We start from the raw sequence: 24,971 nt of genomic DNA on the forward strand, positions 1-24,971 counted from the left end.
AATAATGATAGACTGGAGAGAGAGCTCAAAGGACCCAGCACAAGCTTTGCATTTGGGAGACCAGGTTTGGTTCCCAGCACCACATGGTGCTCCAGGCACTGCCTAATAACCCAGAGCACTGATTCAGGAGTCCCATAGGGTGTGGTCCCAAAACAGAACAAAAAAACAAACAACTCAAAAAAAAAGGGCCTGGAGAGAATGTAGAGGCACAGCTGAGCATGCTGACCCAGTCCAGCCCCAGGCCCACGTGTCCTCCCACACATTGCAGTGTGTGGTGCTGTTGACTTCCAAGCATGGCTAGGGTGGTCCCCAGTAATCCCTGCTACCTCTGGGCTCAAGCAACACCATATATGTGGAGTGTTGTGTTGATCCACCAGCCCAGTTGGCTGGGTATATCTGGGAGAGACCGCACTCCCTGACATTGCCAACAACCTAAAATAATCCAGAGTGAAACCATGCACTGGTCAGGCCCCAAGACTCTGAGCAACCAAGATGAAATGAAAGAGGGTAAATTTCCTAGCGTGGAATCTAGACCTAGAGATTACTGCTTAGATCCCTCTACTTAGAACCTGGGTGTGAAGGTCCCAAATACATCCTGATCTGAAAATGAGCAGTCTCTCCTTCCATTCACCAGAAATCCCTGTCACATGCCACTCAGGTGACTTATCATATTGTCAGAGCAAAGTAAACCTTTCCTGTCATACTTCTGCCAAGGGAAAAGCAATTTCACAGCTTTGCAGTGACTAAGGGAAAACAAAACAAAACGGGCAAAGTTCATGCGTGGTCCTGCCAAAGGGGAAAATGAGATCTGAACTGGCTTTTGTTTTCAATGGTCTCTTAGGGTGACTTGCAGTCCTTGTGGGGAGCCAGCTACATTATCTAGAGTTCTGTCTCAATGCACTTTCCTAGAATTGAAGAAAGTTCTTAGTGATTAGTAAGGTTATTTTGTTTGTTTGGTTTTATTTTGGGGGCTACAATCGATGGTGCTCAGGGATTACTCCTGATTCAGTGCTCAGGGATCACTCCAGACAGTGCTCTGGAAACTATATGGGGTGCCCGGGACTGAACAGAGTTGCCTACGTTCAAGCAAGTACCCTAAGTACTCTACCTAGTGTGCTACCTCTTGAGCTTCAGTGGTTACTATTTTTGTGTACTGCTTAAGGTTAAGAATTTCAGGGGTTGTGAGTGCCTGAGAACAGACAAGTGATTAAAGAAACTTTGGTACATCTACACAATGGAATACTATGCAGTTGTTAAGAGAGATGAAGTCATAAAATTTGCTTATAAGTGGATAGAGATAGAGAATATCATGCTAAGTGAAATGAGTCAGAAAGCGAGGGACAGACATAGAAGAATTGCACTCATTTGTGGAGTATAAAATAACATAACATGAGACTGACACCCAAGGACGGTAGACACAAGGGCCAGGAAGATTGTTCCATAGTTGGAAGCCTGCCTCATGATCCGGGTGAGAAAGAAGCTGGAATAGAGAAGGGTTCACTAAGAAAATGATTATTGGAAGGATCGGTTGGGGTGGGAGACATGTGCTGAAAGTAGATAAAGGACCAAACATGATAACCTCTCAGTATCTGTACTGAAAACCATAATGCCCAAAAGTAGAGAGTATAGGGGAAATTGTCTGCCTTAGAAGCAGGGGAAGGTGGGAAATGGGGGGAGGTATACAGGGGAGATTGGTGGTAGGGAATGTGCACTGGTGGAGGGATGGGTGTTTGATCATTGTATGATTGTAACTCAAACATGAAAGCTTGTAACTGTATCTCATGGTGATTCAATAAAATAATAAAATAAAATAATTTCAGGGGTTGGAGAGATAGCACAGGAATTAAGGTGGTAACCTTGCATGTACCCCAGCGTGGTTTGATCCTTGGCACCTCATGGTCGCCCGGGCATCACCAGGGGTGATCCCTGAGCACAGAGCCAAGGAGCAGAGCCTGACCGCTACTGGGTGCTCTCTATCCACCTCCCCCAGCACTCCCCAAAAGCCATTGTCAAGGGGTTTATTTTTTATGAAGCCATAATTAAGAAATTACAATCATCTAGCACACAACAGAACCCCTTCCGTGGCATTTCCATTATATTAGGTGAACTGGTTTTCCAGATCTCACTGCCCCGTGGGGACAAAAGAGATGGTGCCGGGATGGACTCCGGCTGATGTGGGACTCTGTGACCTACAGGTTTTCCTCGAGACTTGTGAGTTTTCCAGGGAGTGTTCATGAACACTAATAACAAACCACTTCTGGGGGTGCTGGTAGGCATCACCCTCCCTGGCTGGGTATCTCCCTGCGTTTCCTGCTGCTTCTCCTGCACAAGGGGCTTCTCCTGTACAAGGGAAAGTGGGCTTCGAAGAGGAGGCAAACGGTGCCATGTAAGTCTTCCCCAGGCCTTTCAGAGCGCAGTTGTCAATCTGTGAAATAATTGACCGTTGCCTGGTCTGTCCTGACATGCTAGGTCTCCTTGCTCGGACCCCCTTGGTGTTGCTGTTGGATTCAAGTTCATTTATTGAAAATGGCAAGACATCTCACAACTCACAGGAAGGAGTTGGGAGTCGGCTACTTAATGGTTGGGCAGTTCTTTGAAAACATCAAGGGCAAGGAAAGTGCTCGGACAGGAAGCCGGAGTCTTGTGGCTCCCCTAATGAGGCCACAGGATGTGCCCGCTTTTTCCTGCTCACCAGAGGATATAAATTTTTAAATGCCTGCATGATATTGAAAAGAGCAACCAGACGTCCTTCAAGGCAATAACTCTTCTTTAAGCAACTTGAATACACCAGGATGTATAAAGAGGAGCCCCAATTAATGAACTGAAGAACGTTTGGAAAAGTTCTAGGCAACTTGTTAGGTGAACAGGGTCACTGGAGCCATAGAAAATTTGGGAGAGAAAAAAATCCCATAACCAACAGTTACAGTTCAATAGAAAAGAGATTTAATTATAAAGAACTCTAATGGCAAGAGTAGCCTTATCAAAGGCATTTAGTGGGGTGGGGTAGGGGGGTTGGGTCACTCCCAGTTGTGCACAAGGGCTATTCCTGGTGCTCAAGAGTGACCCCTGGTGAAGCTCGAGAAACCTTATACAGTGCCTGGAATCAAACTCAGGTTGGCTACATACAAAACAAGGACTTCAACCCCTGAACCACCTCTGGGCCCAATAAACTTTATAGGTTTTTAGGAGATAAAAGAGAATGGTAAAGGTCATGGAAAGGAGAAAATAAAATTTGAAATAGTTGAGTTTGGGGGCTGTCTACCCTCCCATATATAATACCCTCAGAAACCAAATCAGAAGAAGAACCTTCCCTCAGAAAGAGATGAGGGCAAGTGAGCATGCATGATTGAAGAACATACAATCACATCACACAAACATACCACACACATGAGAGGTGACATATTGACCCATGATGTTTTTCCACATTTTCTGTATGTGTGCTGTGTGCGTATATGTTTCCTGCATTCTGTCTAGAATAAGCATAAGCTATTCTGTCACTATACCTGCTGGGCATAAGTCAAATCCCACTTCCTCTCTTCAAAGCTGTTGTCCAGCCCATGCTGGTGGACATCCTCACCACCTTGAGTTGTTTTCACACCAGTAAAGTGTGAAAACTTTTCTATTTAGTACTTTTTTTGGGACATATAATTTTATTAAAATATAAGCTTGCTTTTAAGGGATATGATTATAAGTAGTATATAACTTACGGCATATTGTATTTTCCAAAGATAACACAGACATCTCTCATCCTATATTACTAGTATGAAGGCTGATTGTTTTTCCCATAGGAAGTCTAATTCCCCTTGAATCTAGGGTGGCTAACAACTTGCTTGTAGCCCGTAGACTGTGGCGTCACTTCTGAGGCAGTTAAAGAATAGGTATTCCCAAGATGTTCAGGATGACCTTCCCAGGAGGTGCCACTTCGACCTGTGGGTTACATTAAACTAAGTCAAGAGAGGCCCTTCAGTCTCACGGGCAATGTACCCTGCCCCCTTTAGTTGTTAGAAGCATGAAAATCAGGGGTCTTGTTTAGCACTAGAGTTTTGTTTTCACCAGGAAAAAAAGTTGACTTTGAGGCACCATGACTTTCCATATTGCTCCTGATGGAGCTTTAGGCATACAGTGTTCCAACAACACACGTCCCACAAACTGTCCATTTCCCTCTGCCATTGTCACGGGGTCATCCACCCCAACCCAGACCCACACAGCATGGCTAGTTCAGTTCTGGAGGTCAGTTCTCATATTCTGTTGCCACAGAAATACTGTTTCATCTGAGAATTCTATTGATGTGGCAGGAAAATATCTAACCACAGAGTGCCTGGCCCTGTCACATGCATCCGCCTCTCCTATGGGATTCCCTTTTGCTTCTCTAAAGCCCAAGATTCCTCACCCACCGGAGCTCAAGATAGGCTTCCTTCCTTCTCCTCGGTGACTTTGGAATCTGTGTTTCCATGCAGATTCCCATACACAGGAAGCTAATTTTTCCCCCTCCTACTAAACTGTCTGGCATTAATATACTCACTTGACCAGCCTTAGAAGAACCCAGAGGAATAGGAAGGTCGTTCTTCTCCTCCTTGACACTTCAGCCTCCACACTGATGCAGCTGCTGCTGAGAGCTGAAATATTTGCAACCACGGTGCTTACCTGACCTAAAGCTGCCAAGTTGTGAGGAATTGCAAATGGGTTCTCGTGGGAAAAAAATCACCTGGAGAGGCTTGAAGACCACAGATACGCAGAGATCCAGCAAGACTGAAGCTGCTGCAGCCCCTCTTCTCTGTCAACAACAACCAGACCAGACTCTCCCCCACTGCATTCTCCCTGAATATTTGACCACAGCAACCGGGAGAGGCAATAATATGGTTGGGTTTGATTTAATCACCGGAGCTTTGGAGTGATGCATTGTGTTGCAGTGGCTAATGGGTATGCCTTCATGCGTTTACGTTGAGAAACTTCTTGCCTTTTCAACAAGCTGTTCCAGAATTTAATTTTCTTTAGAAAAGGGTGGGAAGCACAGGAGAAAAGATGCTTTGGTAACCTAGAAACATCTACTTTGAACTTTACCCCTGAGTCTGGTGGATGGTTTTGTGTGTTACGCAAAGCTGGCAATGTCCTCCTTGGCACACTGCCCCATCGTCGTTAATTCTGAATGTAAATGTGAAGGAGGTGCCTTCAATATTTATTGGAAACTGCTGGTCATACTAATGTTTTATGTAAATCAGTCCATTCCCAGATTGGAGGCTCCTTTTGTCGCTCTGCTCTCTGAGGTCTCCTAATTATGAAAAACTGGGCTCTCCATCGCCTTCCACACGAGCTAGTTGGTGATCACTGGTGCCAGAGATCTTGTGTGTTGCATTTTCCAACTTTTGAAGACCTCTTTTCAATTGGAACCTGGCACTCATTCTAATGATTCTCACTTCATTAGTGATGGGATGGGGAAGGAGGACTTGAATGGTGACAGAGATGTTAGGGCTTTGATTAATCCCCAGCCTCTGCCATCTCTCTAATAAGATGTACCTCCCATTGTGAGCAGTGACACAGCTCATTGATGAAGGACCATGTCCCCCAGTCACTTCCTGGATTCTTTTGCAACCCCCACACCCCAAATATTCCCTATCATCCTGTGGCTTGTCTTCTATAATGTCTTTGATTAAGCCTTCTTCTATCAGCGTATTTGAATAAATAGTCCCCCTTCCCTTTTGTGATCAGAGTTCTTAGTTTGCTGCTTCTGGTCTCCAAGACAGCCCTTGTGGCTTTAGTGCCAGGGATTAAGAAGCCTGTGAAATCTACCCTTTTGCTGCAAAATGCTTGGTAAGGGAGCCCTTTGAAAACATTGACTTCTTGTCCTTTTTCAGCCCTGAAACAGTAGTAACTAGGATAGAATCATTCAGAACACAGCTATTAGTTAAGAATCTTTGCAGACAATAGCTGAGGGGCAACAAAGCAGTTGAAAAGAAAAGGCTTTATAATCCCTTATTTGTGACTTCGCAGGCAGGCAGCTGCTACTGCCTTTACACTTAATCAGATAATCATAGGGCAGGGTGAGCTGTAATCCACCCTTTTGCATTAGCCAGGGCCTGGGAGGCTCCCTGAGGATGGTTCCAGCATCCTTCAGAGCTGTCCTCACACCTACACTTGGAAAAGTTGAGTACAGTAAAGGCGAGAAGACACATCTCCTTGGGACAGAGTTGGAAAAATTTCTTCAGAGGGAATCACCCAATTTTCTTTTTTCTTCATGAACAACATTTTGATGGATTTCAACCCTGGTCCTCAGATGCTGCACGAGGTTGTTACCATCATTCGTTGTTCGGTTCCACAGCCATTCAGGGGGTCAATCATTAGAGACACAAGACAGGTAAAGACAGCTTTATTGGAAACAGGCCAGCAGGTTGGAAGACCAGAGACTTCTGTCCTCAAAGCAACCATCTTGTCTGCACAGTCACGAGATGGTTAAGAGTCATACTCCTAAACATGTAAGCACCTAATCACGGATCAGCAACATATTTAAAACAACTGCTAATAGACATGAACATGAAGGAAGATGTTGACAGCAACACAATTATAGTAGGAGACTTAAGTACACTCCTTTATCACTGTTGGGCAGATCAACAAGGCAAAAATTCAACAGAGAAACACTGGCCTTGAAGGAAGAAATGGAAGAGAAAGGCCTAGCAGATACACATCTGGGTCTCCATCCTCTAAGGTTGAGTAACATTTTTCTCTAGACTGCACATGGAGCAGTCTCAAAGATGGACCACATGCTGGGTCACAAAACATACCTCCATAAATGTAAGAAGATAGAAATTGTATCAACTATTCTCTCAGACAATGCTGGATCACAAAACATACCTGGGTCACAAAACGTACTTCCATCAATGTAAGAAGACAGAAATTGTATCAACTATTCTCTCAGACCATGGTGTTTTGAAAATTCATCACAAACCAAAAATCAGAGAGAAAAAAACTTCAACACTTGAAAATCAAATAAAAATAAGTAAATAAGTAGAAAGAAAGAAAAAAGAAGGAAGGAAGGAAGGAAGGGAGGAAGGAAGGAAGGAAGGAAGGAAGGAAGGAAGAAAGAAAGAAAGAAAGAAAGAAAGAAAGAAAGAAAGAAAGAAAGAAAAAAAGTCTAAAGAGATAGTACAGCATGTAGGATACTTGCCTTGCATGAGGCCAATACAGGGTTGATCCCAGCATCCTGTAAGATTACTCCTGGAGTAATTATTGAGTACAGAGTCAGGAATAACCCCTGAACATTGCCAGGTATGATTCCATCCCTCCTCACTCCTGGTTTGCCCAGGAATGGGAGATTTCATACTTTGAGTATGAAAACCATGCAGAGCTGGAAAAACCAGGAAGGTTGGTCACCCTGGGCTTCAACCTGATTCAGGCCATTTGTCTGAGCCCCGGTACTGCTGTGTACCCCCCTCAGCCTAGTGTCAGAGGGTGCTCAGATTCTTGTCCTCAGACAGTCACACTGAGAGCAGACACCTGGACACAGGTGGCTGGACTCAGGAGAAACTATTTGAGGAGATGAAAGAAAGGGCAGTGAACCTGGGGTACAGGTTGTCCTTAAGTAAAGTGCCAGTGAAATCCATCTCTTCATATTCTCTTATTTGTTTTGGTTTGGGGGCCATATCCAGTGGTGCTTAGAGTTTACCCCTGACTTTGTGCTCAGGATGGTCATTCCTGCTGGACTCAGAGAACCATATGGGGTATCAAGTATAGAGTCTGGGTTGGTTGGGTTACCTGATGTAGAATATCTTCACTAGGGGGTGGACTGAGCAGTCCGCTTTGGGTTTCAACCAGGCACCCTGGTAAGGCAAAAGTTTTGGAGAAGAGCAGGGTGCTGAAGAGAATTACCTTCTGTGTATCCTGGGTGCATATTGGCCCATCCTCATATTGAGCTGCTGGAACAGGAGGATTTCTCTGGGGTCATTCTCTTTCTAATCCCACCCTGCCTGTTTCTCTCCTGTCCATATATTGATGTATCACTGTGATCTGGTCCAGGGACCCGTGGAGCCATGAGGATTGGAGGGTGCTCCGTTCCCTTGAAGCCAGAGAACCAAATCAGGGGTGTCCAGCCAGAAGGTCAGCTCGGGACATGAGGCCCTCTTGCAGGCTGCTGGAAGACAAGTTCAGGAGCTGGATCTCTGAGGCTCCCTGAGAGAGTGCACCTCACCCTTTGTGCAGTTCCCACATCAGAAGGCATTTTACAAGAGACCTCAAATTGTTACCCATGGCACTGTCTGAGCCTCGTTACCGAAACTTCAGAGAAACCTGTGGAGAAGGCAGGTTTTTGCTTGATATGCAGAGTTGAACTGTACTGAATTTGTTAACTACTGTAGACCATGGCACATTTCTGTCAAAAGCAGAAATAAAACTATTCAGATATTTGTCAGGAATGATCTACAGTTTCTCCTCCCTTTCTCCCTCCCTCCCTTCCTACTTCCTTCCTTCCCTCTTCCCTCGCTCCCTTCCTCCTTCCTTCCTTTCCTCCCTCCCTCCCTTTCTCCCTTTCCTCCTTCCCTCCTTCCTGCCCTGCTAAGACAGAAATCATGTCCAGGAGAGGAAACAGGAGTTTCCAAAGTCACATCTCAAATCCTCCTTGGCACCTCTGGGGCAGAGATTAGGGAGCAAGAAAGAAGAGAGTCTAGAGCTTTTAACTGAAACTTCTCTCCCCTCAGAGGACCCACAATTTTATTAATTTGGCTTTGGGGCCATACCCGGCAATGTTCAGGGTATGGCTCACTCCTGGCTCTGTACTCAGAAATTATTCCTGCTGGTGCTCAAGGACCATATGGGGTGCTGGGAATAGAATCAGGTTCTGCCATAGGGCTGGAGAGACAGTTCTGCCAAGAGTGGATACTGAGCATAGAGCCAGGAGTTACCCCTGAGCATTGCTGGGTGTGGCCCCCAAACAAAAACAAACAAAAAGAAGTGGGATCATCTACATGTGAGTCAACGACCTTATGCACCGTGCTCCCTGGGCCCCCATTCTCTGGCTGAGACTAATGAGAATCAGAAGTCACTATGTTTTTTGTTTTTGTTTCCTTTTACTTTTTTGGGTCACACCCGGCGATGCACTCAGGAATCACTCCTGGCGGTGCTTGGGGGACCATATGGGAAGCTGGAAATTGAACCTGGGTCAGCCGTGTGCAAGGCAAACACCCTACCCGCTGTGCCATCCTTCCAGTCCCATAAGTCACTATGGTTTGTAACCAGAAAAGGCAGCTTGGGAATCAGCAGATGGACTGTTCATACCCAGACACCCTTTATAGCGGGCACTGCTCTCAGACCCTGGTATCCCAGCCATTACCGGACTTTGGACTCCTTTCAGACAGCAAATAAGTGAGAGGAGGGAATCCACGCACAGAATGAAATACCTGCTCTTCACCCAAAAGGGTGACTTAATCCTGACCACCACCACAAGCTACAGACACTGCGAGCACATCACAGCTCCAACTCCATTCACCTGTGAAGGGAAGCACTCCAGCGGAGACCTGCCCACATCTTCTTCTCAGGCAGGTTCTCTGCCACGTGCTGGTCCTCATCAGCTTCCCACACTGCTCACATGCTGCTGGGCAGGGTTGGAGGCAGAGAATTCTTGGAATCTGGTCAGCCAGCTCACATCCCAGACAGGTCTTTCTGCAAGAAGTATCTCTTGGGGCTGGTGAGAGAGTACAGTGGATAGGACGCTTGCCTGGCATGTGGCTGACCTGATTTGATCCTGGCAACCTATATGGTCCCCCAAGCTCATTAGAAATGATCCCTGTGGGGCTGGAGCAATAGCACAGCGGGTAGGGCATTTGTTTGCCTTGCACGCGGCCGACCCGGGTTCGATTCCCAGCATCCCATATGGTCCCCCGAGCACCACCAGGAGTAATTCCTGAGTGCATGAGACAGGATAACCCCTGTGCAACACCGAGTGTGCCCCCCCCCAAAAAAAAGAGAAATGATCCCTGAGCTCAGAGAGAGCCAGGAATAAACCCTGAGCACTGCGGGCTGAGATACGAAACAAACAAGCAAACAAGTTCTCTTTTCCCCTCTCCTGATCAGCTTCAGTTCGGGTCAGGTTTAAATCCTTGGGATATCCAATGTGACGATTTCAGTGGTGCTGCTGGTGGCTCAGGGGAGTGTCTGGTGATCACATTTTTGTGGTGTCTGGAGGATGCACTTGGTTGCAAGGTAAAGGCCCTCCCGTTGATCGTCGATTTGCTCGAGCGGGCCCAGTAACGTCTCCATTGGAGACTTTGTTGTTACTGTGTCTGGCATATCGAATACCTCACGGGGAGCTTGCCAGGCTCTGCCGTGTGGGTGAGATACTCTCGGTAGCTTGCCGGGCTCTCCGAGAGGGGCAGAGGAATCGAACTCGGGTCGGCCATGTTGGCTGCGTGCAAGGCAAACGCCCTACCGCTGTGCTATCGCTCCTCCCGCATGGCAGAGCCTGGCAAGCTCCCCGTGACGTATTCGATATGCCAGACACAGTAACAACACTTGGTTGCAAATAAACAAAAATACCTGCTCCCACTGTCCAGATAGCAATGCCTTCTTTTTCGGGGGAGGGGCACACAAGGTGATGCTCAGGGGTTACTTACTCCTGTCTCTGCACTCAGGAATTACTTCTATTGGTACCAGGGGGACCATGTGTGATGCTGGGGATTGAACCTGGGTTGGCCACATACAAGTAAGTGCCTAACCCACTGTGCTATTTCTCCAGTCCCCCAGTTGTCAATACTTCTTTGTGGCTCTACCAAACATCCCATTTGCTACAGTGCCTGTGGGGTCAGGTTTGACTACTTCATGCCCCACAGATGTCTAAGAAAAATCTGGTTTCTTGTAACTATTGACAGTAGCTACTGTTTATTGCACACACATACACACACACGCGCGCGCGCGCGCACACACACACACATGCACACACACACTTTTATATTATGCACTAAGTATCATGCTAAGCGCCTTACATTATTTATTATCTCTAGTCCTTTCAAGAAACCTGTGAGATAAGCATCATTAGTCCCATTTTACAGGTGAGGAAGCTGAGTCTGAGAGAAAGGACACAACCTGCCAGGGATCATAGAGATCCTGAGTAGCAGAGACGGGACTGAAATCCAAGCATCCATGAATCAGAAGCTCAGGTTATTCTTTTGTCATTTTTGTTGACTTTACTAATTGAGGGCAGTATCGTGAAGTGAACCCAGGGCTTCAAGCACGGGAGGCAAGTGCTGAGCTCCACGCCTTGTCCCCAGGCTAATTCCTTCCCACAAATCTTCTGGTCACTCCACAAACAAGTGCTGCAGACCTGCCATCTCTCCAACATTGTTCTTCCTCTCCATTTTTTTTTCTTTTTAGGTCACACCCGGCAATGCACAAGGGTTACTCCTGGCTCTGCACTCAGGAATTACTCCTGGCAGTGCTCAGGGGACCATATGGGATGCTGGGAATCGAACCCAGGTCGGTCGCGTGCAAGGCAAACGCCTTACCCGCTGTGCTATCTCTCCAGCCCCTTCCTCTCCATTTTTGATGTGGGGATTACATCAAGCTCACCTCCTCTTTCAGTGGAATTTCCTTGCTCTGCGACAATGAAAGTCTCCGCATGGGACAAAAAAGTCCCTGAAGTCCATTGGCCAGGAAAAGGTCGAGACTCTAGAGCAGCAAAAAGGCCAAACAATGACTCACCTGCAGGTGCCAATGCCACTAGAAGGTTGTTAGCCACCAGGAGGAAGGGACTGTCCCGGCAGGCTGTGCCTGTTTCTGCTTAACTGTTCTCCGGCAGTAGCAGGAACCAAGACAAATATGTGGGATAATGGGATCCTGCTGAGATCTCTCAGACAAGAGGAGGGGCAGGAAGGAGAGTTGGAAATCCTTCTGGACTATTTTGCAATCTTTTCAAAATTGGTTGCAGGACTGAAATGTGTCGTTCTGAAGAAATCAACAGTATCATGTAACTCATCAGATCTGGGAGTAAATAAGAGGTGGCAAATTCTGTGTTGTTCCTGGGACATGCGGTAAAATAACGGTGACATAGGGGCCAGAAAGATAGTGTAGCAGGTGAGGTGCTTCTCTTGCATGCAGTCAAAATGGGTTCAATCCCTGGTACCCCAGATGATCCCCTGAGACCTGCAGAAATGATTCCTAAGCACAGAGCCAGGAGTAAGTCCTGAGCACTGCTAGGTATAACTGCAAAAATCCAACACCAAAAATAAGACCTATGCCTTGCATGCAGTTGATCGCAATTCAAATCCATGGCACCATATATGTCCCCAGACCATTGCCAGGAATCTCCCTTGAGGAAGCCAGGTATGCCCCCCACCCACCTCACATCACAAAAATGCAAAATGACATAAAGGTCTGAGGTATAAATTTAGAGGGGTAATAATCACTGTGGTCATATACTTTCCTTATTTGTCTCATGTTGAGATTGTTTTACTTATTCTGAGATGTGAAATATGCTTCTCTGAGAGAGAGAGAGACAGAGGGAGAGAGACAGAGAGAGAGAGGAGAGAGAGAGAGAGAGAGAGAGAGAGCGCTGATCTGGCCTGGTGCCTGAACACTAATGGAGCTTAGATGCTCATACTTTAAAGGACTCCTTGAATTGGCAGAACTGTTGGTAGCAATTTTCTATTTCTTCCCGTTAACTGAACCCTGATTTCTTCAGATGTCAGAAAAATTTGTCTGGGGAAGGTGTGTCCTTTCCTCAGACCCATGAGCTGAAACATGATCATCTTGATCTAGCTCCCCTTTGCAAATGATCCATTTAGTTAGTGTGGTGGCCACCTGATCCAGTTCTCAGCACAGACACATACCCGAAATACTGGAATGGCCTTCTGCAAAGATTTTTCTCTCTTCTGGGGGAAGAGAAACAAATCCCACATCCTTTTCTACCTGTCTTCTGCCAGAGTTGTCACAGTGGAGACAGACAAGAAAGACAGACAGCAGGTGTCTTGGTGACTTCATTGCACAGAACAACCTGAAACTGCACCTGCAGATTTCTGCAGTGACATAACCCTGCTCTATGGTTTCAGTTACTTTCAGTTCCTCTCCATGACGTGCTGTTTAAAGAGAAAGATCTTGAAGCCAATACATGATGCAAGTGCAAACAGAACCCATCTGAATCAAGAGGAGACTAAGCTGAGGTCAGACGCACTGTGCCTTCAGTGACACAGCCTTCAAAGGAATTCAGAGGCCGAGAAAATGACCTATCTCAGAAGAGAGAGAGAGAGAGAGGAGAGAGAGAGAGAGAGAGAGAGAGAGAGGAAAGACTGAGGCAGAAAGTTGGGGTGGGGTAGGGATAAAGCAGAAACCAAGGCAGAAATTACACAAGCAGGGAGATACCAAGAGATTCACAGACAGAAAAACAGAAGAGAGACCAGAGAGAACAAGGAAGAGACTGGCGGGGGTGGGGGGGAGACAGAAAGACAGACAGACAGACAGACAGACAGAATGAATATGGGTGCTGGGGGTATAAGAATGGGACAGGCAGGCCACTGAGGTCATAGAGCTCACATTCTGGGCAGCACATGATAAGCAAGTAAACAAATTGGAGAGGTGAAACACTCTTAGGCAACTTTCTAAACATCAGTTCAAATCAGGCCTGAGTACCAAAGAAGCGATCACCATCATTGCCGTCATTGTCCCTGGTTAATCATTGGTGCCAGGCACTGTGGGAGTCAAAAGATGAGGGAAGACATAGACCCTGCATTCAAGAACTCTGTGGGACCAGAATCCATGTTGGGCCATATTCCGTTCAGAAGTCAGGCAATGAGTGATGCAGAGGACAAAGGAATTCCTCTGGGTTACCAAGGTTGGGGTAGGCGAGACCCCTGTCTCTCCTTTTTCTCCCACACATGTTTTATATCCGCTACCCTCTTTTCCAAGAGGGAAGGAAATATTCTGAACAATTGCCACTCTTCTTTCACATAAGGCCACTGTTCCCGAGAGAATCAAGTGGGCCTTTTCTTTCTCCAGTGAAGTGAAAAATATAGGACGTGTGCGTCTGGGTGGCGCGTACATGCATGGTAAGTGGTAAATGTCGCGAACACATACAGACACTCCACAAACCCTTCGGCCCTTCCTTCATCCGCTTAAACTCCTACCCACTTAATGTGTTTATGAACCTGCAGCTACTGACTGTGAACTGCCATATCGAGTTATAAAATAGACATAAGCTGGCCAGCTGGGTTTCCACGCCCACACGCATACCCTCAACCTTAGCAACATTTCCGCCCTGGATCACACAAGCCGGGGCACACTCTCTCACACTCTCACACTCACGCACCCTTCCCTCCCACAGGCTTTTTATTTGAACTCTCACAGGGCATCTGGCACCTCTGAGATAGGAGTTTCAGGGACGAAAGAAGGGGAAGGGACCCGGGGTGGGGAGGGGAGGGGAGGGGAGGGGGAGGAAACGAAATCAGAACTATTTTTTTTGGGGGGGTCACACCTGGCAATACACAGGGGTTACTCTGCACTCAGGAATTAGTGCAGAGGAGCACCCTGGAGGTGCTCAGGGGACCGTATGGGATGCTGGGAATCGAACCCTGGTTGACCGTGTGCAAGGCAAACGCCCTACCCGCTGTGCTGTTGCTCCAGCCCCAAAAATCAGAACTATTTTGAGAGGGATCTAAAAGTGTGGCAGCCTAGCCTGGGCCTCTCCTATCACTGTTCTTTATTTGTACATTCTGTGCTAAGAAAGGGGAGAGAGAGAGAGGTGGGGGGGGGGAGGGAGGGAGAAAGGAGAGGGGGAGAGAGAGAGAAGAGAGAGAGAGAGAGAGAGAGAGAGAGAGAGAGAGAGAGAGAGAGAGAGAGAGAGAGAAACTTTTTTTATTCATTGGGCAATTGTCCAGCCTCTTGGCGCCCAGCCCACAGGCTGTGAACTCCACGTCACCGGAGCTGAGGCTCTGAAATGAGGAAAACGTCTCACTGCACACAGGTTCAAACGAAGGAACTTGGCACCCAGGTCCCTTCCCCTTCTGGGCGGCAACTCTCTCTCTCTCTCTCTCTCTCTCTCTCTCTCTCTCTCTCTCTCTCTCTCTCTCTCTCTCTCTCTCTCTCTCTCTCTCCATCCAGGGTGAGGGGGGTCTCCCGAGCCCAGAGGGACAACTGAGGCCGGGAGGCAGCGCAGACCCCACCCCCAGCGGAGGGACCGAGGTCCCCGCTGGAACCGCAAACCTGAAGAACCGGGAGGGACGTAGCTCGTAGCTCGGGCATACTTTCGGCTCCCCGGTTGTTTTCCTCCTGCCCACGCTGCAGGTTTTTCAGGTCCGCGCTGGAGCGTGCACTCCCAGGCGTAAATAAACGTGCGCTCCCCGCCCCGCGTCAGCCAGCCGGCTATTTAAGCGGCTGGCAGCAGTGAGCGCGGCTTGCAGACGCAGCGCTCGCCCGTCCCGTCCCGTCCTGTCCCTGCTCCTTCCACGTAAGTAGCTGGCAGAGGGTGGTCTGGCAAGGGAGAGGAGTGAACTGGAGGGGAAACCGGACCCCAGGGTGGGACTGCGTTGGGTGGTTCCGTTTGTTTTGGGGGGGGGCAAGGAAAGGTGAAAGGCGGGAAGGTGACAGGGAAGAGCTGGTTCTACAGTCGGAATCCACACAACTTTGTGTGAGCGGGACGGAGTGGATTCAAAGTCAGCGCTTGATGGGGCCAGCAGGTTCGGAGTTTCTCTATTGCCTCTGAATGACCCTTGGAAACCAGAGCTTGAGAGTGGACCCAGTGCATGTGGACTGTTCCAGGGCGATAAAACCGATGTTGCTGTTCTACATCTCGGTCTGAAATATCCTCTGAAATGGATATTTTGTGTTTGATGTGTGTGTGTGTGTGTGTGTGTGTGTGTGTGTGTGTGTGGGAAATATCCTCTGAAATGGATATTTTGTGTTTGATGTGTGTGTGGATATTTTGTGTTTGATGTGTGTGTGTGCTGCATCCCATAGAGGGGACTTGGCTGTGCCTTCACTGCCGCTGTTACCAGGGCTGTTGACTGTTCCTTCTCACTCTCAGGAGTATATTTCTAGCCATGGGGCCCCTGATCTTGTTTAGAGGAATCCCCTGCTGGGGGCATGGAGAACAGAAGAAATGCAGGTTTGTGATAGCAGAGCCCAATAGTATCTGGGTGAGCTGTTCAGAAAATAGGAATAAGGGTCATCAACTAAAAAAGCCCAAACCAGACCATGGTGAGAAGGTTCTAAAGAGAAAAAGAGGGCCGGAGAGATAGCACAGCGGGTAGGGCGTTTGCCTTGCAGGCAGCCGACCCAAGTTTGATCCCTGGCACCCCATATGGTCCCCCAAGCACCGCCAGGAGTAATTCCTGAGTGCATAAGCCAGGAGTAACCCTGAGCATTGCTGGGTATGACCCAAAAAGCAAAAAAAAAAAAAAAAAGAATTGGGGAAAGTGCTCCTGGAGTTAACACTGCCATTGCCAGGCTCAGTGGTGCATTTAGCGAAATAGGGGTGAAGATGGCCACAACAGGCAAAGAAGCCAAGGAGCGGGGCTCAGAGGTCCAGGAGGCGCAGATATGAGAGGATTTATGATTAGACAGCATATTCATCAAATGCAAATAAGATCATAGTTAGGAATGAAGCATGCCGTTCATTCCATAGATCATTCCTGTGGGTAAAGGCTCTGATGAGGGATTGAAGAGATAGTACAGGTGTTAAGGTGCTTGCCTTGTATCTCATCGACCCCTGATGGAATGCCCAGCACTGCATATGGTCCCCCACCAGGAGCACAGAGCTCAGGGACTAAGCTCAGAGAGGTTAGGTTCTGGGCTAGGTGTGGCCCAGAAAACCAGGAAGGGGGGAGAGAAAGAGAGAGAGAGAGAGAGAGAGAGAGAGAGAGAGAGAGAGAGAGAGAGAGAGAAACATCTGTAGTGACAGAAAGTGGAGTGGACGGAGTGGATCGGGGGTGAAATGTGGAAAAGAAGGATAAGAGGACGGGGTGATTAAGGAACATTTGCAAGGAGCATTTGGGGTGATGACTATGTTCACTCTTGTATTTGAGTAGCTCTTGACATAAGTGGGAATTTATCAGACTGTACACTTTAAACAGGAATAGCATTCTATGTCAATTATACCTAAACAATACTTTAAAGATATATATATATTTAGTAATTAAAAGCATATCTAAAACAATCCAATTTATGTAGCTTATGCAATATACTGAAAACTGAGAATGAGGATTTGGAGGGAAAATTAATTCAACAACAAAGGTGGAGGACTGCAATATAGATTGTAGACGTGGAGGTTAGCGGGACTCTAGAGAGTCCAGCTCAGCGTCTGGGGACCTGGAGCACCTGGGGCCTGGAGCTAGCTCAGATGGTGGAAGGCGTGCCAAGTGTGTGTAAGGGCTTTAGTCCAGTCTCCAGAATTGTGTGGTCTCTCAGCCTCACCCCTCCATCATCTAGGACTCCTGCAAATGGCCCCTATTAACAAATGAAGCCAGAGGTGGGCTCTGCCCAAGCAAATCAAATCATTGATGGGAGGAGGCATTGGCCACATCCAGCAATGCTCAGGGCTCGCTCCTGTCTCTGCTATCAGGGGCCACTCCTGGTGGAGCTTGGGGGACCACATGCAGGTCAAATTTGGGTCAGCCACATGTAAGGAGAGTCTTAACCGCTGTATCACCTCTCCTCCCCTTTGATGTAAAGTTTTGAAAACTCCGGTTGGTACTAATGGGAATCCAGTGACTCAGGATCAGTGAGACCCAACAGTCTTATTTGCCACCTGAAGACCATGAAGTCCGGAGATGGGGCGGGGCTTATCCCCGTCACGTAGTCCCTGTGTCTCAATGTCACTGTCAAGGGAGAATAGCAACAAGGACCCCACCCCATCATCATTTCTGAGTCCTCAAAACCACACATGACCCTTGAGCAAGGGTGGGCTCTTAGGGGCTTTGCAAACTGATTCCTGGAACTTCCCCATTCCCGGGGAATTGGGCAGAAGAGGGGGGAGAGATGCGGTGCTAATGGGCTATGCGAAAGGAATGATATGAAGGAATGTTTCAAAACAAAAGCTGATGTTTTCTGCAAAGTATCTTCTATAAAGTTGGGGATCACACTTAGAGAAAAGAATCCCAGGAGCCAGCTCTGTGGAAAGACACAATGTTCCTGAGCTCCCAGTTCTGGGCGTTGGCTGTCTGGCTCTATGGGGTCTTTTCATTCTGGCTTCCATGTCAACCCCAGGGCAAAAAACAGTGAGTGGTGAGGGGTCAAGTTTGTCTCTGTGAAATCTGCTCTTCCTGTCTTTCACCTCAGCTCCTGGGTAGTACCAAGGTGAGAACAGGGGTCCATAAAGTCCCCTCGCTCCTCATCTGCTCTGCTTATGGGTTGTCTCCCACCTTCCCTCCAATCTAAAGAGATTTCTGGGGTCTCATCCCTCCGGGGTTTTGCTTATCTACTCAGCTCAACTTAATGTAATGACGTTAATACACAGTAATTGTTTAATGAGTTGTTTATGAGTTCTATAATGAGGTTTAGTAACTAGGTTCTAGCAAGTTATCTGAGAGTTCTTTGAAATGGCATCTAAATATTGTTGCCATAGGGCAATTAGGAGAATCAGAGTTTTCTATAATCCTGGGGCTGGGGCTCAGTGGCAGAGCATGCATGAGACCTGGGTTTGAGCCTCAGAACCACCACCACCAAACAAATACACACTTATACCGTGTAGTGTCTACCGTCTTCGTGGCCCCGAGTTCATGGTTATTGGTCTTACCGGGAGCCTGGTGTGAATCTGGCACTTCAGTTCTCTCGATTCTGAACACACGTTGTATCTGGGATGTGTGAGCCCTAACTAGCAAGTTCCGGCTAGTCTGTGCTCTCTACTTGCTGGAGGAATGCCTCCATCTCCCTGCAGGCTGTGGCCGCGCCCTCCCCACAGAATCCTCCACCATGGGAGAGGATGATAAGTCTTCTGGCGAATCTTGGTAGATGGCAACTGAGGTAGAGCATGGCGCTAGAGGTTAGACATCTGGAATATGACTGTAGCTCTAACTCAGCTACAAGGGAGGAAAAGCAGAAGGAGCCCCCAAAGATCAGTTTGGTTAGGGGAATACCAATACAACTCCCTTTCCCTCTCAAAAATTTCTGATGTGAGTAATGGAGTCGATGGTCATCTGTGAATACAATACATAAGGTACAAGAGAATAAAGTGAGTTGCCTGGAATCTTAGGGTTAGTTGATGGCTAAACTGGCCCCGGCACCCAGGGCCTCCCAAAACTTTGTGTCCACACTGTCCGATCAGAGAGCTGGTGTATCAATTCTGGCTCTGCCAAAAGAAGTTCAGGCTGAATGCTGGGAGCTCAAGCATTACTCATCACAAGTGCAAGTCACTCTGATGGGGCTGGGAGATGGATCAAAGGGCTGAGACAGTCAGGGGCCCCAGTTCAATCCTGGCACTGCAGATCTCCTAAGCAACTCTAGGAGTGATATCCTTATACTGAGCCGGAAGTAGCCCGAGCACTACTGAGTGTTCCCTACCTCCCCCTCCAAAAAAAACAGACACTGCAAAACACAATATACTCACCCTCAAATATAGTAAATCCAATTTTTTATAGCTAGTTTTAGGCTATAGTGCTTCTAAAAGGGAATTCTCTCTCTTTATCTTCCTTCCTTCCTTCCTTCCTTCCTTCCTTCCTTCCTTCCTTCCTTCCTTCCATCCTCTCTCTCCTTCCTTCCTCTTTCTCCTTCCGTCCTCTCTCTCCTTCCGTCCTCTCTCTCCTTCCTTCCTCTCTCTCCTTCCTCCTCCTCATCCTCCTCCTCATCTCTCTCTCTCTCTCTCTCTCTCTCTCTCTCTGTTTTTCGAGCCACACCTGGTAGTACTCAGGAGTTTCTCCTGGCTCTGCACTCAGGAATTACTTCTGGCCATGTTCAGGGGACCATACGAGCTGCTGAAATTCAAACCTGGGTCAGCCACATGCATAGCAAGAGCGCTACCTTTTATACTATCTCCTGGCCCTTAGGAGGAAATATTTTTAATGTAATATAGACATTGGTTGCTAACATATACAATAATTGGTATAATCAATGATTAAAACAATTTGTTTTAAGTTCCTTCCATACAGACATTTGTTTCTGTGACTCTGTTCTTGCTTAAACAACTTGATCAGACTTGTTTTCTTTTCTGTTCTGGTTGTAACTTTGTGATTTACAATCTATTTATTGTTGACCAAATCCAAGAATGGGTCACTTAGAGGTCTCGCCTCTAATTTCTAATTTTATGTATTATTCCCACTTCATACTAGGAGTGATCCTTAAGCATTGAGCCAGGAGTAGCCCCTGAGCACTGTGGGTATAGCTTCCCCAAGCAAAAACACCAATATACATTCTCAAAAAGTTTTTGCTTTGATATTTGCTTCAGAATCTTGTTAGTTTATGGCCATGTTTGGGTTCCAGTAAACATTCTTTTAAAAGTAAAGAATTTGGGCTCACTTAAGCTACCGGATGTGGCTTAAATGATGGAGTATATATCTTGCGTGTGCAAGGCCTGAGGTTTGACACCCAGCACCTCATGCCTTTCCTCTCCTGCCCCAGCAATGCCAGGCATCGCCTAAATAATAATGATGATAATAATAAATGCATACAGGCATAAATAAGGAAATAGTAGAGAAGTTAAGCCTGGGGATGAAACTGAGTGGTACAGTGAATGACATTTGATTCCCAGTACCACCATAAATTAAGTTTATTTATTTATTTTTTTTGCCTTTTGGGTCATACCCAGCAATGCACAGGGGTTACCCCTGGCTCTGCACTCAGGAATTACTCCTGGCAGTGTTTGGAGGACCATATGGGATGCTGGTGATCAAACCCAGGTCGGCCACATGCAAGACACATGCAAGCCCTACCCGCTGTGCTATCACTCCAGCCCCGGGAGTTGAATTGTTTTATGTTCTCATATCACTTCTTGTCATTTGTTTCTGGTGGGTTTTATAAATTGTGAGCAAATACAAAACCCTTGTCCCTTGACAAGTAAACTATTTTGTTCTTCTATATTAGCAACAAAAGTGAAACCAGAAATGACCTCTAGCAGATATCGATCAGTCCTAATCTCAGTATGTACTTCACAGGAAACTAATGGCAGTCGTTCTAGTCTTTAGACACAGACGCCCCTGATAGGAGTTTCCTGGAATTCCTGAGAACAAGACAGATCTGCTGAGATAGTCTAGTCTCTGTATATGTGTTTTCATTTTCTTCCTGTGTGGTTTATCCTGAAGGAAGTGTACATAAACAATTTTTCTTGCTCTTATGACCCATACTCCTTTCTAAATGGACAGTGGCCATTGGAAAACTTGTTAAAAAGTTAGATTCTGTAATGTATGCCTCAGAAGTGCATCATTTTTTAAAATTAATTTTTATTAGTGAAACACCATGAGGTACAGTTGTAGACTTACAAATTTTTGTGCTTGGGTTTCTATTATACAATGATCAAATACCCATCCCTCCACCAGTGCCCATTTTCCATCACCATGGATCCCAGTATCCCTCCCGCTCCCATCCCCCCATCCCACCCTGCCTCTGTGGCAGGGCATTCCCTTTTGTTTTCTCTCTCCTTTTGGGTGTTGTGGTCTGCAAAGAGGCAGAAATCATGTTCGGTCCATAGTCTACTTTCAACATGTATCTCCCATCCTGGGAGGATCCTCCCAACACCCTTTATTTGGTGCTCCCTTCTCTATCTGAGCTGCCCTTTCCCCTTGAATGCCCGGCTGGCCTCTAAGCCATGGAATAATCCTCCTGGTACTAATATCAGCTATTCTTGGGTATTAGTCTCCTATTTTGTTACTTTATGTCCCCCAGATGAATGCAGTCTTTTTATGTCTATCCCTCTCTTTCTGACTCATTTCGCTTAGCATGATACTTTCCATGTAGTACCAGAAGTGCATCATTTTAATTATGTCTTCACGCTCTTCCTGGGAAGAAAGAATAGCATCCTTTGGAGATGACTAGTGCTGGGATCTTTTTACCTACTCTCTTTGTACTTGGCTCAGGATTCCACAATATATAAGGTAAGAGAATTGTTGTATGCAGGAGGCTCTGAGTAGTCTATGAGCTCAGAGTTGTGAGTAGCCCCTGGCACCATAGGGGGTGGCTCGAAATTCAAAAAGAAGAGAGAGGAAAGTCGGGAAAGTTGTTTAATGGTGGTTGAAAAACTTGGAGGAAAGTCAGTTACCTGCTATCCTTGTCCTTTAAGGTTAAAAAGCAAATGGAACTAGTGTGGATGGCAGAATGATGGATACTCAGGTGTGCCATGAAGTACTTCCTCATATATAATATATAAATAAAGGCCCTCCCGTTGATCATCGATTTGCTTGAGCGGGCCCAGTAACGTCTCCATTGGAGACTTTGTTGTTACTGTGTCTGGCATATCGAATCCTCTCGGTAGCTTGCCGGGCTCTCCGAGAGGGGCGGAGGAATCGAACTCGGGTCGGCCATGTTGGCCGCGTGTAAGGCGAACGCCGCCCTACCCGCTGTGCTATCGCTCCAGCCCCATCATGCAAGAAAATCTGTCGGAAAACATTTAGCAGGCAAACTCTGAAAGATGGAGGAGTCCAATAATCTTTTTCTTTTTTAAGTACCCTTTTCGGTTGTTGCACTCACATTTACATATTCCTTCATTCAGAACTCACACAAGATCTTAGATGTTACATCGTGTTCTTTTAAATTGAGATATAATTAACACATAATCTTATATTGGATTCATATGTACAATCTGATTCACCTCTTTCTCCCACTCTCGGTCATTCTTGTTCTTTTAGATCAACACCCTCTTTTTTGGTTTGTTTGTGGGCCACACCCAACAATGCTTAGCTCTTACTTCTGGCTCTGTACTCAGGGATCACTCCTGACAATGCACGGGGGACTATATGTGGGCCACATGCAAAAATAACCTCTGTACCATCTTTCTAGCCCCATCAAACCCCTATTTTTTAAGATCTGCCTACGTTGCTGGTTATAGTTCTAATGCACTTTTCTGCTTTTTAAAAGTCTGTTGTAGAATTCCTTACCTATGTAACTTTCAGGTCTTAAATATCTCTATTGCCTCAATTGTCAAGCAAAACAAATATCCTTAATCAATCATATATATATTTTAAAAATTTAATTAAAAATTTTTTTATGAACAACGGGAGGACAGTGGGAGATGTCAAGGAACAAACCTTGGGCTCACAGATCAAGGCAAGTCTCTATTGCTAAGCTATATCACTAATCCGACATACAGACTACCATACATATTCTTTTTTTTCCTTCTTAAATCTTGTTTTATTTATTAATTTATTTTTTAATTAATTAATTAATTAATTTTTATTAGTGAAACACCATGAGGTGCAGTTGTAGACTTACAAATTTTCATGCTTGGGTTTCAGTTATACAATGATCGAGTACCCATCCCTTCACCAGTGCCCATTCTCCACCACCCAATGATCCCAGTAGCCCTCCCACCCCCCACCCCCATTCTCCCCACCCCACTCCACCTCTGTGGCAGGGAATTCCCTTTTGCTCACTCTTTCCTTTAGGGTGTTGTAGTTTGCAATAGAGCTATCGACTGGCCATCATGTTTGATCTATAGTCTACTTTCACCACGCATCTCACATTCCGAGCAAGTCATCCAAACATCCTTTACTTGGCGTTCCCATCTCTATCTGAGCTGCCTTTCCCCCCAGTATGTGCTGTCAGCTTCCAAGCCATGGAGCAGACCTCCTGGTACTTATCTCAACTATTCTTAGGTGTTCAACTCCCATTCTGTGACTTTATATTCCCCAGATGAGTGCAGTCTTTCTATGTCTGTCCCTCTCTCGCCGGCTCGTTTCACTTAGCATGGTACTTTCCATGTAGAACCACTTGACTATACATATTCTTGTCCTTCAGATATTATTGCTGAGAGATAGGAAGAGAAAGAAGTTAACTATTTTGGGGAGAGCTAGGAGAGTTGGGGCCCTACCCAGCTGTGCCAAGGATCATATCAGGATCATCATGTAAAGGGTAAATGCCTTAGGTCCTGGGATATTTCGCCAGCTTCTGAGCTATATTTTCTTTAAGAAATTTGATTTACTTGTCTATAAGGAATATTGACATCAGATATTACAGGTTCTCGTTTAGTATTTCAAATGTTTTTAGATTTCTGAGTATCTTATTACTTTAATAGGATGATCAAAATAAATGACAGAAATTCTCTGGAACTTGAAGCATATGTTGGCCAGTGACTTCCCCTTCTCCCTGTCATCTTTTTTTTTTGCTTTTTGGGTTATACCCGGTGATGCTGAGGGGTTACTCCTGGTTCATGCACTCAGGAATTACTCTTGGCCGTGCTCAGGGGACCATATGGGATGCTGGGGATCGAACCTGGGTCGGGCCGCATGCAAGGCAAACACCCTACTTGCTGTGCTATCACTTCAGCCCCTCCCTGTCATTTCTTAACCTTACACCAGTCACCTCTAGCATTTCATTTCCTCATATTGGTCATTGATTAATCAAGCAAAATTCTAAGAAATTTTAGAAGGTCAAGTAAAGTTTCAAAGATGATTTGTTGTCCTAATTTAGGTAATTCATCCAGTTGCCTAGCATTAATCTGAAGTCACTAGGCAAGCTAGATTGGACAATTAATAGTGGTACATTATATTTATAGAATGTTTATCATTTACAGTGCTATATTTACACAAAGTTTTTTTTTGTTGAATCCTATATAATCCATAAGCTAGGTAGAGTAGAATTAAACTTTTAATTAGAGATGAAGAATTAAGTTTCAAAGCAATAAAGTGAGGTGTGTGAAGTCACTTGGAGATATAACTGTTAGGAAAAATATAGAGATCTTCTGAGGCTTAGAAACTAACTTGAAATTCAGAACTCTTTCTGAGTTAGAACTTCATGATATGATGTATCTGCTTTTCAGTTATTTTATGATATAATTAGTAAGCTAATACTGCACATTTTTTGTCCATGTGCTGAGCACTTGGTCATAAAAACAGCTCAATGTGTGTGCGATTAGGAAGCCTGTG

At 46.1% G+C, this 24,971-nt stretch overlaps 2 protein-coding genes across 2 annotated transcripts in view; one reads left to right on the forward strand and one right to left on the reverse strand.

The window, feature by feature from the left end:
• ARL9 (ADP ribosylation factor like GTPase 9) overlaps window positions 1-24,971 on the reverse strand; it is a 202,288-nt gene that overhangs the window by 63,730 nt on the left and 113,587 nt on the right. The window lies entirely within an intron of this gene.
• The window catches only part of HOPX (HOP homeobox), a 31,505-nt gene continuing 21,712 nt past the window's right edge, over window positions 15,179-24,971 (forward strand). The window contains exon 1 of the mRNA XM_056111428.1: window positions 15,179-15,415. The gene's annotated coding sequence lies outside the window, so the exon portion shown is untranslated. The remainder of the gene's footprint in view (window positions 15,416-24,971) is intronic.

Source organism: Sorex fumeus, unplaced genomic scaffold (genome assembly GCF_029834395.1).
Source record: "Sorex fumeus unplaced genomic scaffold, SorFum_2.1 ptg000013l, whole genome shotgun sequence".
NCBI lineage: Eukaryota > Metazoa > Chordata > Mammalia > Eulipotyphla > Soricidae > Sorex > Sorex fumeus.